Source organism: Ailuropoda melanoleuca, chromosome 13, assembly GCF_002007445.2.
Source record: "Ailuropoda melanoleuca isolate Jingjing chromosome 13, ASM200744v2, whole genome shotgun sequence".
NCBI lineage: Eukaryota > Metazoa > Chordata > Mammalia > Carnivora > Ursidae > Ailuropoda > Ailuropoda melanoleuca.
The window spans coordinates 58059636-58076887 of NC_048230.1; the positions used below are offsets into that span (position 1 = coordinate 58059636).

The window sequence follows — 17252 nt, forward strand, 5'->3', positions numbered from 1 at the left end:
CCCAGACCAGGAAAGCATCCATTATAACTGGGAACATCCAAATAGGCCAATCTGATCCCAGCCACATCCCTACTTCAAGCCTTCTAGAGGGCCCTCAGCTCTTAAGACGGAACCCAAACTCCCCCGGGTCCTTGCCCCTCACCAGACCCACCACCCAACACTCACAGTGTCCACAGGGTCCTGGCCATACTGGTCTCTCCTCTGACCTTGGGCACACCTGGCACCTCAGAGCCTTTGCACGTGCTGTTCCCTTCTCTTGGAGTATCTACCCCACCCCCAATCCCTCTCCTAGTTACCTGCAGCCCACCTGCTGGTCTCAGATGAAATTTCACCTCCTTGGGGGACACTTTTGTGTCTCTTCTGTCTGATGACAGCCCACACCCTGGACTAGGTCAACGTCTGGTCCCCCAAAGCACCTCTCATGATGCCACATGCCTTCCTTCCAGCAAGGACCACACATGATGACACGAGGTCTTTATTATGTGAGGATGAACCAAACAGATAAAATGGCAATTTTAGGCAAATCCAGTTAATTTGGGTACCAAAGTTTCACAGCAAACGTTTGTGACGTATTTAACCAAAATTTACCTGGGACCTACTTCAGGCCAGTGCTCTTGTCAGGAATCCATATACATTGAAGCACTCAGTCCTCCACACCATAGATACTGTTATTATCAACCCATTTCATAGATGAGGACACTGAGGCAGGAAGTTTGCCCAGCTAGTAACTGGCAGGGGAGTGAGTTCCTGTTCTCAATCACGTCTTCTGAACAAAGGCTTTATCTAGAAAAATGGAGCTAAATTTGACGGAAAAATAAGTTTTTATCACATATTTAACAACTTCTAGGTGTTAGTGGCAGGTGCGCCCTAATTCTTAGAGTAATCAAGAAGAATCATTAAGCATTAATTTCTTTGCATAATTTACTGACAGAATAGTAGCACATGCACTACCCTTCCCTCCAGGTTCCTTCCCAAGCAGCCTCAGGGTTCTGGAGCCTCCCCAGGGCCTCTCCTAGTCCCTCAGGGTGGGCTCTGTCCCGGAGAGCCTGCCCGTCTNTGCCGATCCTCGGCCCACGGGCTTCTCTCCTCCAGTGTTGACTGGCCTGAATTCCACTAGTTCCCCTGTGACCCTGCAGCAAGGATCGCTCGTGGCTGTGGGCTGAGATGTGCACGCCCTCCACAGCCCCATGGTGGCCCCCACCCTGACATCTGCCAGGAGACCCCCTAGAGGGACCCGCCTGGTCACTCGCACCCACTGTGTGCAGAGGACAGTAGCTCTGCAAGCCGACTGTGGAATGTTCAGGAAGTTCACTACCTGCTAGCTTGGCATCGGCCTGGCGGGGAATTTACACCACAGAAACCAGCAACGGCTACAAATCAGGGCCATTTTCTCCTAAAGCACCAGGGGACCAACGCGCCCCTGGGGTCACAGACCTGGCACAAGCCTGACTTCTGGGTGGAAACCCTGTGTTCCAATTCGGGCTCTGTCCCCAGTGTCCAGACCCCAGCTTTCTCCTTTCCCCCACTTCAGGGCATCGTGAACCCCGAAACTGCTGTGCTGAGACCACTTCTCTCCTCAGCACCTTCCAGAAGGAACCACAGAAACTGGTCTGGGAAGGGCCGCTGGCTCTCGACCTTGGAGTGAGAATCATTTCAGATGCTTTCGATAATCAAGAAATCCTTCATTTTGATTCGTTCATCAAAGATATTTTTCCTCCTGAGATGTTGATTTGGTTCCTTTTTTAGTTTCCTTGTCCATGTGGGAAGTAAACAGCGAACTGCCTGAATGTGGAATGTAGTTAGCGGAGCGCCTTAATTGGCTAATTTGCTTAAATCTCTCCCCTAGTGCAATCAGAAAGGGTCTTAGCAATCGTGTCCTTTCCTTCCCGGACTGCAGGGCATGGAAGGGGGCGGGCTGGGGAGGGGTGGATGTACCCACCCATTCACCCTCAATAAAATATCCTACTTTTCACATGCCTGCCCCTGCATCGTGGGTCGGAAGGCAGAAGCCCGCATGCCTCGTGAGCTCTTCCAATGGAGGAGGAAGCCGCTTAGTTTCTGCCCGTGGAGCCGTGACTCCCGCGGGGCGCAGGCCCGGGGTCCAGAGGCTGCACCCTGACCCGCCCCACCGCCCCCATGTCCCCAGCGGCCTCCCTCCCTCCTGTGAAGACAGGGGTGGGCCACCTGCTGGGGAGGGGGGCCGGGGCTTCCTCGGAACAGGTACCAGGCAGAGGGGGACGGCACCTGCTTTCCCAGACTCGCCCTCTGGGCCAAGATGCAGCTGAGAGGAGAGGTCCAGGTGGCTTTTCCAGCTTCAGCCCAAAGGACTCAGCCCCTCCTGCTGCAAAGCTCTCTTTGAAAAGCAGGTAAACCGTGGTCAGTGTGGTGTCTCTGCAGAGCGGATGGGGAAGGACGGGGTGAAAGGGCTCACCTGAGGCAGGGGATGGCAGTTTATGGAACACAGCACAGGAGAGCAGTGGCCAGGTCAGCAAAGGAGAGACAGTCGCCCCGAGAGAGTGGGTGGGGGCTGTATTTCTAGGGGGGAGGTGAGGAGGTATGGGGACGTTCGGCATTTTCTGGTAACTGTGCCTGGTTGTAAGTAGCCCGTGGGTCAGTTAGGGCCTATGGATATTTTGAGGGGGGTCGCCTGATGGGTCTGTCTGGATTCTGCCAGAGGGTGACCATGGGCCCTTTCTACCTTCCCTCGCTCAAGCCTGTTGCCTAAAAGTGGCCTCTACAGTCAGGATGTGAACAATCTCGATGTTCAGGGAGCTTTTGACTCACTCTCCTTATGACTAATTGATTTAAGCATATTTCTCTCCTGGACATTATTATCCGAGATGACCAGTTTTTATGTTGTGCCCACGAGACAATTTTTGACTCCTCTAAGCCGCAATTTTCTTGTCTTTTAAAGGCTGTTGTTAGAAACAGATGAATAGAAATAGAAGATGTTAGAAATCGAAGAAAGTACCTAGCATAGCGCCTGGCTCAGACATCCTGATCCTTCCATTCCTGCCTCCCATCCCTCCTTCCTCCTTCATCCTTCTTTGTTTCCTTCCCTCCCTGCCTCCTCCGTTGTCTTATTATCCTTCTCCTGAGTGACAGAGAGACAATTGCTCTTCAAATCTGTCTACAGTGAACCTTTAGTTGGTAAAAGCAAATGGTGTATAGATTCCTCCTGTCACACAGAGACAGCGGTGATAGGAGCTCTTTTTACAGGGCAGCCAAAGGGCCGAAGGCTTGTCTCTGCCCAATTCCTGTTCTCTGTCTGATTTATTTGATTTTATTTTTGTTTTCCCCAACTGACTATTTTTATTTTTTTCTTAAAGATTTTATTTATTTATAAGACAGAGATAGAGACAGCCAGCGAGAGAGGGAACACAAGCAGGGGGAGTAGGAGAGGAAGAAGCAGGCTCATAGTGGAGGAGCCTGACGTGGGGCTCGATCCTATAACGCCGGGATCACGCCCTGAGCCGAAGGCAGACGCTTAACCGCTGTGCCACCAAGGCGCCCCTACCAACTGACTGTTTTTAAAATGTCAAAGCTACGGGAACGTTTTAAAGTGTAGGACGGTGAGCATATCCATACCACATCCCCTTTATCTCAATCCCCAGCTGCTTAACACCGCGCCATGCCTGCTTCTGTCTCTATGTGCATTATTTATAAAATGGGTCTGGATTTTTTTCCTTCTTTTTTTTTTTTTTGACCAAATCCCTTGAGAGTATGATGCAAATATGATATTTCATACCTAAACCCTTCAGTGTGCACGTCATTTAAAAATGATCTCCTACAAAGTGTCCAAACCCTATCTACCCTTGTAACATTTAAGGTGATCGCAAAAATGCAGTTTGAAGTATAGTCCAAATTTGGAACTTTTTTCCCTTAATTCTAAATGATTGTGTATTGCTTTTGGTTGACTTGGCTCAAACAACAATGACCTGCCTTTCTGTCTTTCATGATTTTGCCTTTTTTTTTTGAAGATTTTTATCTTGTACCAGAAAGCCAGGAAGTCCTCAAAGGATGATGAGACAAATCAAGGAAACGGAAACTGGAATCTAGGAATATTTGCTCATAAAACAATTATGGTAATGGATGTGAATACGCGTTGTTAAAAAAAAAAAAAAAGAACCCATGAGTCCTTGATGACATTGACATGGGTGATTAGAAGAGACGGTTCTTCATAGAAGAAGGGAAGCTAATAAATGCACAAGGCATGACAGGGGTAGAAAATCACCACGTGCAGCCATCAGACTCAGGTACAGACCGTCGGTGAACGCCAAAACCACTGGGGGAAAGATTTGGAGGAAAGTTTGGATGCCCACATGGCCCCAAAGTGTCACCCCACATGCTATTAGCAGTTACAAAGGGGGAAGTGTCCTCGCAACAGAGAAATCTGGTGAACACCACCTCAACCAAGGACTCAAACCTGATATCCTGAGGGGGACCCTTCCTCTCTAGCAATCCCAGCATAACATCTGGCCTAAATCTATCGGGGAACAGTCACACTCATCCCGACTATGGGACATCCTACAGGCCAGTGGCCCGTGTCCCCTGTGACCTCACCTGGGCGGTGGGTCACAGGCACCCCTTGCTCTGAGCTCTACCTTGTGCACGGCCCTGGGCTGGTACCACAGATGCAGAGAAGGAACCTTGGCCTTCAAGCCTGGAGGCAGAGCCCAGGAATCTGTGTCTATGGGGTCTCGGCATTCGGACCGTCCCCATATGATTTCCAGATGATTGCAACTTCTCCACCAAAGGGAGAAAAGAGAAATACATATATTTATTGTTTTCTTCTCCTGAGCAAACCAGGTGGTCTGGTTCCAAACAAATCTCTCCTTCGAGGGGTGCATTCAGGAGGGGTGGGCTCCTGGCCACCCCCACAAGCAACACGGCCAAGGTCGTTGGGGCAATCACCGTGGCGGCTGCCATCAGGATCCGTGGCTGAGACAACATCAGGGGCGTCTCTCCGGGGGCGGCAGCCCAGCGCCCGCAGGACAAGGAGGTTCTAACGGCAGGTCCGTCCAAGCCCCTCTGACGCTGAGACCCAGCTTGGCTGCCAACAGCAGCGGCAGCTTAGGAACCAGCAAGAAAGCCACGGCAGACATCTGCCAAGTGCTGGAGTTGGGGCACTGGCGCAGCCTCCGGGCTCTTCGAGGGCTGCAGACGTCCGGCTCAGCAGCGCGAGAGTGGGATTCTAAGGCTTCGGTCCTTCGTTCCATCCACATCTCAGGAGGGCCAGCGATGCGCCAGGCGCGGTGGAGGCCCCCGGGCACGCAGCAGAGACCCAGCTCCAGGAGCTCCAGATCTATGGAGGGAGACACACGACAAGCAGTGACAGCCTGGGACAGCGAGCACAGCCCACAACCAATGCCATCTGTCCACTCATTCCTTGACACTTGCCCCTCGGGTCTTCTTTCTCCCCCTGAGGCTCTCCCGTGGAGGCCGCCAGCTGCAGGAACCCACGTGACTGGGAGCCGACATCCTGGGAAACAGCCCTCAGCAAGGGCCAGACGGGAGCTGGTGACACGTCCCCCCGAGTCCTGTCCCACACTGTCTCCCACAGGACCCCAGAGGGACTGAGCCCAGCGTCCCACCGTGGGCACCTGCTCATGACTCACCAGGGTTGATGCGATAATCCTTTTCCTTCCCATCTCCTTTTCCCGCTCTCCTGCAAAGCTCCCTGGGTCTCCTCCAGATAAACTGCTGTACTCACACGCAGTCTCAGGGTCGGCTTCTGGAAGAATCCAGCATAAGGCTCTATGTGAGGCATAAAGTCATCAGGTGGTGGTGAGTAGGCCCGGAGAAACGTGGAGCCGGGCAGGGGTGGGGTGGTCATGAGGAGGAGGGCAGTCATGGAGAAGGAGCCCATGGAGAAGGTGACATTGGAGCAGGTGCCCCAGAGGTGAGGGAGCAGCGGTGGACGTCTGGGTAAAGAACAGGGAAGAACAAAGCAAAGGTGAAGACCTAAGGGAGGGAGCACTGGGCCTGTCCCGGGAAGAGCTAGTGTGACAGGAGTGAGGGGAACCCCAAGAAGAGATTAGGGGGCAGAGGAGGCCACAGGGAACTGGACCCTGTCCCCCGTGTAAAGGGCTCTGCACAGAGCAAGGCTAGGAAATGGCAAGCTCAGTGCATTTGCTTGCGCTGTTCCCTTTAGCTAGAATGCCCTTCCAGCACTTCTGCCCGTCCACATCCCACTCATCCTTCAAGGACCATTTAGCCTGCTCTTGCCATCCCAAGAAACCCCCCAACACCACATCCTCATGAGCTTCCCAACTGGACAGGAATGTCCCTTTTCTTGGAACAGCCAAATCACTCCACCGAAATTTCTCGTAGATGATAGTTGCTTATAGAAAAAAATCCTCCTCGACATAATCTGAACTGAGTCCCCAGAGTTACTACCAAGTCGCAAAGAGTCAAGGTCACCACAATCCAAAAGTGTCCACTTACTACCTGACCACTGATAACCTTAATCTCCAAAATCAGGTTCCCACCAGCACCTGTCTCCCCCCCATCAGCCACCCCATGTCCTCACAGGCACGTGTCCCTGAATCTGCCCACGGAATGCAAGTAAATGAAAACCAATCGCCAAGTGAAAAAGCACATCCTGCAACAGCTCCAGGCTTTCCGTGAATTTCCTAAAAGTGACGTGAGTGAGAACAGCTCACAAAACCAGTTGACGCCTGAGGACAGGGCAGTGAGACCAGTGAACAGGAGACCAGCGGATGGGTGCTTTTAAGGAGAACTCTTTGTGTAAGAAAGAGTGAAGAATCCCTTGGGGGAAATCCATGAGCCCGGAGGTATTTTGCAAAAACAAAACTTCCTTTGTTGGAACTGTGAACATGCAGTGGGAGGTGCAGGAGGGTTATAGGAAAATGACACCCCCAAATCAGTACTTTCCTCATTCTCTGTTCTAAATATCAGTGAGTGATTGCAATGAGAGCATCATAAGAAAATGCACTTCCTTTGAAACGTTTCACTTGACTTTCAAAGTTAGAGCCTCAAACAATTTCCACCGGACCTGTCCTCGTTATTTGAAGCATTGGAGTCCCTGTCTTTGGTACATTTCCTTGAAAGGACTATTCTCCCTGGTTGACAAGGGCCTCCCTGGTGCTTGACTTTTTGGGGGGGTTTTGGGGTTTTTTTACTTTTAAAATTACTTTTTTTTAATGTTTTCCCCAAATTTTTATTTAAATTCTAGTTAGTTAACATACAGTGTAATACTGGTTTCGGGAGTAGAATTCAGTGATTCATCAGTTGCTTTCAACACCCAGTGTTCATCACATCACGTGTCCTCCTTAATGCCTGTCACCCAGTTACCCCATCCCCCCACTTCCTCCCCTCCAGCTGCCTTCCGTTTATTCTCTTTCATTAAGTTTCCTATTGTTTGCCTCTCCCTTTCTCCTTCTTTCTTTTTTCTCTTCCCACATGTTCATCTGTTTTGTTTCCTAAGTTCTACAAATGAGTGAAGTCCTACGGCATTTGTCTTTCTCTGACCGACTTATTTCGCTTAGCATAATACCCTCTAATTCCATCCAGGTCACTACAAATGGTTGATTTCATTCTTTTTGATGGCTGAGTAATACTCCTCCCATGCTTGTCATATCTCATATTCAACCAAAAGAAAAACACAGAGAATAGAGAGAATAGACATTTTTTTTCAGCCTAGCACATAATAGATGCCAGCTAACATCAAATGAACAGATAACCAAATAAAGCAGAGACACTCCAGTTTGCTCTGTGTTCTCAAGCTAGTGAAAGAGAAAACAAAAGTTTGCGCCCAAGATTTACCATCTTGTGGACAAAACCAAATGCAAGGCTCTGGAAAGCCTGGTTTTCCTGGCTGAGCCCCCAAGAAACCACTGAGCAACATAAGATTAAAAGGCTGGTTCGATTCACTTGGTCAAGAACAAGCTGTTTAACAAACCGTGCCAACACAAATGGTTTCCTGTTTGCAGGAAAATTAAAGTTAAAATGGATCCCATCCCGTGCATTATATAAAATTAAATTCTAGTGCCTTATTAAGACTTAATTATAAAAAATAAAATAAGAAGTTTACAAGAAAATCTAGGACCATTCGAACACAATACAGTAGTTGGAGAGAGCTCGTAAATTAAGGATGGGAACTCTGAGGAATAAAAGAAAAAATAGACATAGTTGAATATTAAAGTTTTACACATCATAAGATTACATAAATAAAATCTACATGCAAACTGTAAGTCTGTAGAATTATTTGTAAAGCAAATAGTAGATAAAGGACTGATTTTTTGGTTTACAGGCTGCTCTTACCAAGTAACCAGGAAAAGGAGCAAAGGTTATAAAGAGACCACTCCCAAAAGAGCAAATACCAATATTAGAACAAGGAAAGGAAAAAAAGAAAGAGAAGAAAAAGAAAGGGATAAAAACAGCCAAGAAAAGGGGAAAAAGTGAGGAGAAGATGTTTGAATTCACCAGTAGTCAGGAAATTTCATATTCAACTCTGAGTTGTGACCATCCCTATAAGACTGACAGACATTTAGAAGGGCCATAAATCCTGCTGCTGGCTGGGCCATGGGGCAAGCGTACCCTCCTGTACTCCAGCAGAAATGTGGAATAGTACAGTCTTTTCTGAATGTAATTTGGCGACATTTAATAAAATTTAACAAGCGCAAACACGCTGTGTTTACACCCAGCTCTTGAGCAGCTGGAAATCCATCCTGTTTGCACCTGCGTGGACAGAAGCACTTAGTGGAGCATTGTTCAAATGGCACAGAACCAGAAGCAAAGCAAATTCCCGTTTCTGGAGAAGCGGCTGAGAACTTTGCAAGTATATCCGATACGTGGCGTAGTGCACCACCGTGTAAAGAACGAACTTAAACTTAGAGTTATACGAGATGACTCGAAAGTGTTTCTACAAAGTACGGAGTGAGAACATCAAGATGCAGAGAAAAGTCTATTATGTAATACCGTTTTCCTTCAACAATGACCATCCTCCTCCCAAAAAATGCCTTTATACCTGTACGCGTGCATGTGTGTGTGACGCACTTCATAGGATTATGGGATTCTATGAGTAGAAAGAAAACCATGGAAGGATACGCACTTGCTGTGTTCTGTCTTGTTTTTCCATGCAGGCTGTCTGTGTTGATGGAGCTGGCAGATGTGAGGGGGAGGGAGGAAGAGACGAAAGTAGCCACAGCAGGCAACATGGACCATGTGACCCATTCAAGTGAATGCAGACACGTGTGTCTACACTTACAATGCTGACAAAGAGGAAACCATCTGGACTCAGAGAGAGGAAGGTGAACTCAAACTTTTATCTGCCCAAGACCTTAAGAAGGTTGTGAATGAGAAGGGAATCTGAGCCAGGTCTCAGAGGATAAATAAGACTTGGACAAACAAAGATGGCAGCAAGAGGGAAAGATGGAAAGAATTCCCAGTGAAGAAACCCTTTTAAATGAAAAGTCTATGTAATAGGCAAAATTCTGAGATCCACCCAAGATTTCTACCCCCCCACCCCCACCCCAGGGTGTACACACATCTTAGTGGATACAGTCCTCCCCTTGAGTGTGGGTAGGACTGGTGAATACAGTGGGATTTCATTCTCAGGATTACATTACGTTATACAGCAAAGGTAAAAGGATTTTGCAGGTGTCATTAAGGTCCCTAATCAGTTGAGTCTGAGTTAATCGAAAGGGAGATTCTCCTACCTGGGCCTGACCTAATTCAGGGAGCCATTTAAAAGAGAGCCCTGGACCTCCCTGCAGGGAGAAATTCAAAGCCAGAGAGATGCTTTCCAGCTGGTGCTGAAGAAGTAAACTGCCATGAGTTTTGCAACTACAAGGAAATTAATTCTGCCAATAACCACTTGAGCTTAGGAGACCCTGTGCCTCAGATGACCAAGACTTTGCAGCCTTTTGAGCCTGGAAGCAGAAGGTCTCAAAGTTGGGATCTCTGTTTTCTTTTCATATGCTTTTTAAATATATGTATTTCTTTTCACGATTGCCTGCTATTTTAGCAAGTGACACTCATTTTCCATTAACAGTAATGACACAAAGTTTGCTTTCAAAAATCAACCTTAGGGGTGTCTGGGTGGAGCACATGGTTAAGCTTCTGACTCTTGGTTTCGGCTCAGGTTGTGATCTCAGGGTCATGAGATCAAGCCCGGCATCAGGCTCCGAGCTCAGTAGGGAGTCTGCTTAAGACTCTCTCCCTCTCCCTCTGCCCCTCCAGCCCCATGCTTGTGCACTCTCTCTCTCTCTCAAATAAATAAATACATCTTAAAATAAAATAAAAAATAAAAATCAGCTTTATTGAGATAGACTTTGCATATGTGAAACTCACCGATTTTAGGTGAACAATTTGTTGAGTTTTGACAAGTGAACAGTCGTGTAACCATCACAACGATCGTGATATAAAACATCCCATCACCACCTAAAAGCTCCCTCCTGCCCCTTCCCAGTCCATTTCTTCCCCCACTACCAGCCCCTGGGAACCATTACTCTTTGTCTCCTCAGTTTTGAATTTTATGGAATTGCATGTAAATGGAATCATTCAGTACATAGTTTTTTGTGTATCTGGCTTCTTCACTTAGCATCTGTTGACCGGCATTTGTCTTGTTTCCATTTGGAGCTCTTATGAATAAAGCTGCTATAAACAACTGAGTGCCAGTCATTATGTGGACAGATCTTTTCATTTCTTTGGAATAAATACTAAGGAGTGAGATCATTAGATCCAATGGTAAGTGTATATTTAGCTTTATAAGACACTGTAAAACTATTTGAACAAAGTGGCTGTACTATTTGAATTACTACCAGTAATGGAGGAGTGCTCCACTGTTCCAAATCCTTGCCAACACTTGGTCTTGTCAACCTTTCTAATGTCAGCGATACTATTGGGTGCACAGCGGTATCACTTGATGATTTTGCATCGCATCGACAAAGACATTAAGCGTCTTTTCATGTCCTTCGTTGCCATCCATGTATCTTTTTGGTGAAGTGTCTGTTCGGATCTTTTGCCCTTTTGTATGAAGTCATTTATCATCTCAATGTTGGGTTGGACCCCATAATCGCCACCATCTGATGTGACTTCCATGATCACATTCCATTGCATGGAAAAGGGGCTCCGTCGGTGTAGTTAAGATTACTCATCAGCTGACATTACAATAGGGAGATGGTCCTGGATTAACCCGGTGCATCCCCCTGCCCCCCCATGATTATGAGCCCTGACAAGCAGAAGATGAAGGCATAGAGTATTCAAAGTGTGAGAAGGACTTGACCGCTATGGCTGGCTTGAAGATGCCCAAGTCCCCATGGAAGGCACGAGAAGGAAATTAGCTCTAACAACAACCAGCCAACTTGAAAAAGAACCCTAAGTTGCTGATGAGAACCACCACCCCCGGAGATACCCAGATTTTCGCTGGTACAACCCTTCACAGAGAGCCCGGCTATGTCACACCGGACTTCTGACTTCCAGAACTGTGAGATAATCAATGGATATTGTCTTAAGCTATTTAATTAGTGGTAATTTGTTTTGCTGCAGTAGGGAAGTAATTTACCATCTCTGTATTAAAAGCAAAAAAAAAAAAAAAGGAGTTAATTTAAGAGATCCATATGGTTCAGGAAAAATGTGAGTGCATTTTTTTGTATGAGTGGAATCGAAGTATGTACCCATGTATTTACTATGCAAACAAAATGCACTGGTGTGAAAAAATACAGCCCACCCGACGCCCCCACACGCACACTCCCACCTGGCCCTGGAGGCCTGTGAATTTCCGACTCCAGTTTCCAGAGTCACACGTCTGAATTCTCCTCTTCACAGCTCCCCAAATGGGACCCCGAAGCTGGGGGCTCTTCATTCATGGGGATGGTCCCTGCTCACATTTTCCAGATGACGTCATCCCTGCGGGAGCCAAGTCTCTATTTGGAAGTGTTTTCTTCCTTTCTTTGTTGTTGGTGGTTTTTTTTTTCCTCCCTAGACCCAGGAAGCAGCCCAAGCCACATTTGCTTCCCCAACATGTTAACGCGAACAGCTCGCCTCGCGAACCGGAGAGGCGCACGCTACCTTAATTATATGGTTGCTATTGAAACACCCGAGTGACAGACAAAAGCCTTCATTTGGGAGGGAAATTAGTCGTACACAAACAAGAACACATTTCATCTTGAATTAAAATCTTCGACGCTCCCTTGGCAGAGAACTTGTTGGCAGTTTCTCTTCCTTTCTTCGCTGCGTTACCTCCTATCCTCCATGGGAGACTTTCTTGGCAAAGGGCCGGGCTTTGAGGCCCCAAGGCCTCTCCCGTAATCCCCCTTCTGGTTCATTCTCTGGCCTTTGTGGAGACCTCTGTCGCTCCAGCCCACCTTGAGCCTCCACCCGCCCTCCCAGCCCAGGCCCTTCCTGTGCGGTCCCCTCCCCCAGCACTTAAGGAGTAAATGATGTCAAGTCGGGGAGATGCTGCTCCCCCCCAGCCCGGGGCTCCCCGAGGTGAACGAGTGATTGGACATGATGAATAACACTTAGCAAAGACACGACGCAGGGAAAGTGCTCGCTTTAGCCGAAACTCCCAGACTTATTGCCGAGTACCACAAATAATGAGGTCATCAATCTTCCACCGACTTAGAAAGGGAATCCGCTGTGGTGAGTTTAAACTGGGCAGTGGNCGAGTTTATACTGGGCAGTGGGGAAAAGCCCAGTGATTAGAGCTCTGGGATCTCCCTGCCCCCCCAACCCCGCACCCGGTCCCAAGGTTCCCAAGGTCCTAGGGACTATCCCCAGTGGGTGCACCGGCGCCAAGGTCTGCCCTGGGGTGGGGATGGGGGGATCACCAACACCCTGACCCGCCACCCACAGGGGCCTGGAGGTCCCTGACCTTGAAACTCACAAACTCACTTATGGGAGGGACGGAGCATCCTGAGTCCCTCGAACCCAGGGAAGATGTTGTAGCTGTGACAAAGCCAACTCAAGCAGGAGCGCTCCATCTGCCTCGGGTCTGAGAATGGACGCTCACGACCAACGACACAGGACGAGGCAAAGATCACAGCCTACAAAATAGGCCCAGACCCAACCCGCTCTCTCCACCTCCACGAACACTATCTGGTTCAGCCCACCATCAGCCTCCCAGGCTCCCTGCTTGAGCCTTTGGCCCTACAGTCTATCGTCCCCACCACTGCGGGATGGATCCTGCCAGGATCTCAGTCAGATCATGACCCCCCCCCCGCCGCCCCTGCCTTTATCCAAACTCCGGGGGCTCCCAACTCCCTCAGAGGAAAACCCCTCCCCATCCAGCCCCGCCCCTACCTCCTGGACCTCATCCCCCCAGCTCCCCCTCACTCACCTTTTCCAGCTACTCGGGACCTGGTTGATTTGCTTTTCTTCAAACAAACAAAGAGCTTTTGTTCAACAGAACAAATACTCGGTCTGCCTCATCCTCCTTCGAGAAAAATACCCAGGTTATGATACAGCGTTTTCCAAAAACAGCAGCACACATACCTCCAAAAACTATTTGGATCCGTCTCAGATGAATGGTGCTTGTTTTCATAGCAAAGAGTATTTGATGTGTCAGACCAAAGTAAAACTAGCCATATACTTATGAATAAAAAGTTCAATAGATTGAAAAAAAAAAAACCCGTAAAAACAGAAGAAATAGTATAGTGTAAATAATAATGGTCACGAAGGTAGCTCCCGGATGCCTGAAGTGAGGGAAACTCTGTTGCAGTAGAAAAATCCTAAGTCTGGCTCTCCGTGGCTTGGAGGCACACCCTTCCTCGGCCACTTGCTGAGCCCGTGACTTTGGGCCTCCCGATCCTCTGCTGTGACCTCACGCGGTTGCAATGGCTCCGAATGGCTCTGTGGTTCTGTGTCCTTCGAGTCCAAAGACTGAGGGTGGTCGTGTGGTAGATTCCAGAGGCGGTGTCTGGACCGGGCTGCCCCACGGTGGCTGCTGCCGAGACCTCCCACGTGGCCCCAGAAGTGTCCTTTCCATGCCCGGTGCCAGCCCTCCCTGCGCCCGAGGACGCCCCATGGGGCTGCCCCCTACATCAACTATGTTGAGTTATGCCGCTGTCACTGCAGCCAAGGGACCCTAATGCTGCTAGACCCTCAAGACTTCCTGGACCTTTGTCCAGGGTCCCCTCCCTTGACCTTCCCCGCCCAGCCCAGCTCACCTGTCGGCTCCCCGCAGGCCATCTTCCTGCCCTCCCCTCTCTCTGCTGTGCGGGCCCCTGCTCCCCTGGACAGGCACGCCTGAGCCACTCTGCTCAGCACGGCCCTGCTTCCCCATGGAACCGATAGACCACGACAGTGGTCTGGATGCTGTCATTGTGCGCATCGCCAGCTGTGGGACACAGGACTCCTCCTCCTGCTGTTTACCTGGGGCTACACGACCCACCGTGGTCCACTCAGCCCAATGCACTCCGCCTTCCTGTATTAACATCCTATTTCTCCTGACGACACGGACAGGACACAACACTTCAAGCTTGTAGCAGATAGTTTGGCCACTTCCCTGAACACAAGTAGCCATGGGACAGCTTTACTAATACACGGTGGTTATTAAAGCATACATTTTATGTGTCAAGGGGTGAACTTCAGAGCTCCCGCATTGCTGAGCTTTTTTCCCCCACCATTAGAACATTCTAAAAATGCCTGGCACTTACAGTATCTGCCAGTATGCTCTTAATTGTAAATTGATCAGAGTTAATAAATTCTAATGTTCCGAGCACATCTCCATAAGATCTATGTAGCATGACCTTGGATTTGTGCTTGACTCCTTTCGCTTTCACATCATTATCAATTCAGCAACAACGCCAACTGGCTCTCCTTTCAAAATATATTCTCAACCTGACCCCTTCTTCCACCTCCACTGTCCCACCCTGGGCCCTGCGCCATCATCCCTCCCCTGGATTAGTGGGAACCTCCTCCCTGGTCCTCTGTCTCCATCTCGCCCCCTACAGGGCACTTAGCACATGGCAGCCACAGGCATCTGTTCAAACCTTTCCCGGACCATGTTCCTCCTTTGCTCAAAATCCCCAGTGGCTCCAGCCACACCTGAGATAAAACCAAGCTCTTCACCATGGCCCCCAAGGCCCTTCACCTGGTCCAGTATCTTCCTAACTTTCCAACTTTATCCCTGGCCTCGCTTCTCACACTCACCCTGCCCAGAAGCACCTGTTCCCTTGTGGCCCTCCCCTGCCCACACTCACGCCCACTCAAAGGCCCTCCTTGGGACACTCCCTAGATGTCCCTGTTACCTGTGTCTTACCTCAGCTGTGTCTTCACAGTGGCTTTTTCCGACTGCCTTCCTGGGGTGTCCCCCTCTCTCATTCACTCTCTCCTTCTATCTCACATGCCGATTACACTCTTGCTTCTCCATGCCTGTTCTCCGCCCTTCTCACTGGCTCTGTGCCCTGGGAGGCTGACCCCCAGAGCCTGCCTCACCCAGAACCCCTGCCTTCAGCTCCCCCTGGATTCTGTCGCGTGAGCCCCGCCCAGAGATTGAGAACAGGCTCAAAGAGCGTTGGGACATGGATTCCTTGCCTCCTCTGTGCTGGGCGGTGGCAGTCCTCAACACCCACAGCTCTTGGCCAGCCTCCACCCCTGGATGAAGTTCAACCCAGCTCCAGGTACGCCGCAGCCCCTCCTCTTGCCCCGCAGGCCACAGACAGCTGGGGCTTGTCCCTGTGGACAGTGTGGCNCCTGCCAGGATCTCAGTCAGATCATGACCCCCCCCCCGCCGCCCCTGCCTTTATCCAAACTCCGGGGGCTCCCAACTCCCTCAGAGGAAAACCCCTCCCCATCCAGCCCCGCCCCTACCTCCTGGACCTCATCCCCCCAGCTCCCCCTCACTCACCTTTTCCAGCTACTCGGGACCTGGTTGATTTGCTTTTCTTCAAACAAACAAAGAGCTTTTGTTCAACAGAACAAATACTCGGTCTGCCTCATCCTCCTTCGAGAAAAATACCCAGGTTATGATACAGCGTTTTCCAAAAACAGCAGCACACATACCTCCAAAAACTATTTGGATCCGTCTCAGATGAATGGTGCTTGTTTTCATAGCAAAGAGTATTTGATGTGTCAGACCAAAGTAAAACTAGCCATATACTTATGAATAAAAAGTTCAATAGATTGAAAAAAAAAAAACCCGTAAAAACAGAAGAAATAGTATAGTGTAAATAATAATGGTCACGAAGGTAGCTCCCGGATGCCTGAAGTGAGGGAAACTCTGTTGCAGTAGAAAAATCCTAAGTCTGGCTCTCCGTGGCTTGGAGGCACACCCTTCCTCGGCCACTTGCTGAGCCCGTGACTTTGGGCCTCCCGATCCTCTGCTGTGACCTCACGCGGTTGCAATGGCTCCGAATGGCTCTGTGGTTCTGTGTCCTTCGAGTCCAAAGACTGAGGGTGGTCGTGTGGTAGATTCCAGAGGCGGTGTCTGGACCGGGCTGCCCCACGGTGGCTGCTGCCGAGACCTCCCACGTGGCCCCAGAAGTGTCCTTTCCATGCCCGGTGCCAGCCCTCCCTGCGCCCGAGGACGCCCCATGGGGCTGCCCCCTACATCAACTATGTTGAGTTATGCCGCTGTCACTGCAGCCAAGGGACCCTAATGCTGCTAGACCCTCAAGACTTCCTGGACCTTTGTCCAGGGTCCCCTCCCTTGACCTTCCCCGCCCAGCCCAGCTCACCTGTCGGCTCCCCGCAGGCCATCTTCCTGCCCTCCCCCTCTCTCTGCTGTGCGGGCCCCTGCTCCCCTGGACAGGCACGCCTGAGCCACTCTGCTCAGCACGGCCCCGCTTCCCCATGGAACCGATAGACCACGACAGTGGTCTGGATGCTGTCATTGTGCGCATCGCCAGCTGTGGGACACAGGACTCCTCCTCCTGCTGTTTACCTGGGGCTACACGACCCACCGTGGTCCACTCAGCCCAATGCACTCCGCCTTCCTGTATTAACATCCTATTTCTCCTGACGACACGGACAGGACAGAACACTTCAAGCTTGTAGCAGATAGTTTGGCCACTTCCCTGAACACAAGTAGCCATGGGACAGCTTTACTAATACACGGTGGTTATTAAAGCATACATTTTATGTGTCAAGGGGTGAACTTCAGAGCTCCCGCATTGCTGAGCTTTTTTCCCCCACCATTAGAACATTCTAAAGAATGCCTGGCACTTACAGTATCTGCCAGTATGCTCTTTTTTTTTTTTTTGATTTATTTATTTATTTATTCGACAGAGATAGAGACAGCCAGCGAGAGAGGGAACACAAGCAGGGGGAGTGGGAGAGGAAGA

General features: G+C 49.7%; 1 long non-coding RNA gene across 1 annotated transcript; it reads right to left on the minus strand.

Annotated features, from left to right (window-relative positions):
• Positions 1-4898: 4898 nt before the first annotated feature.
• On the minus strand, positions 4899-13409 carry LOC117795459. Its single transcript, XR_004619491.1, has 3 exons — positions 13307-13409; positions 5619-5734; positions 4899-5305 (listed from the first exon to the last, which is right to left on the minus strand). It is a non-coding gene; the product is annotated as an uncharacterized LOC117795459 (long non-coding RNA).
• Positions 13410-17252: the final 3843 nt, after the last annotated feature.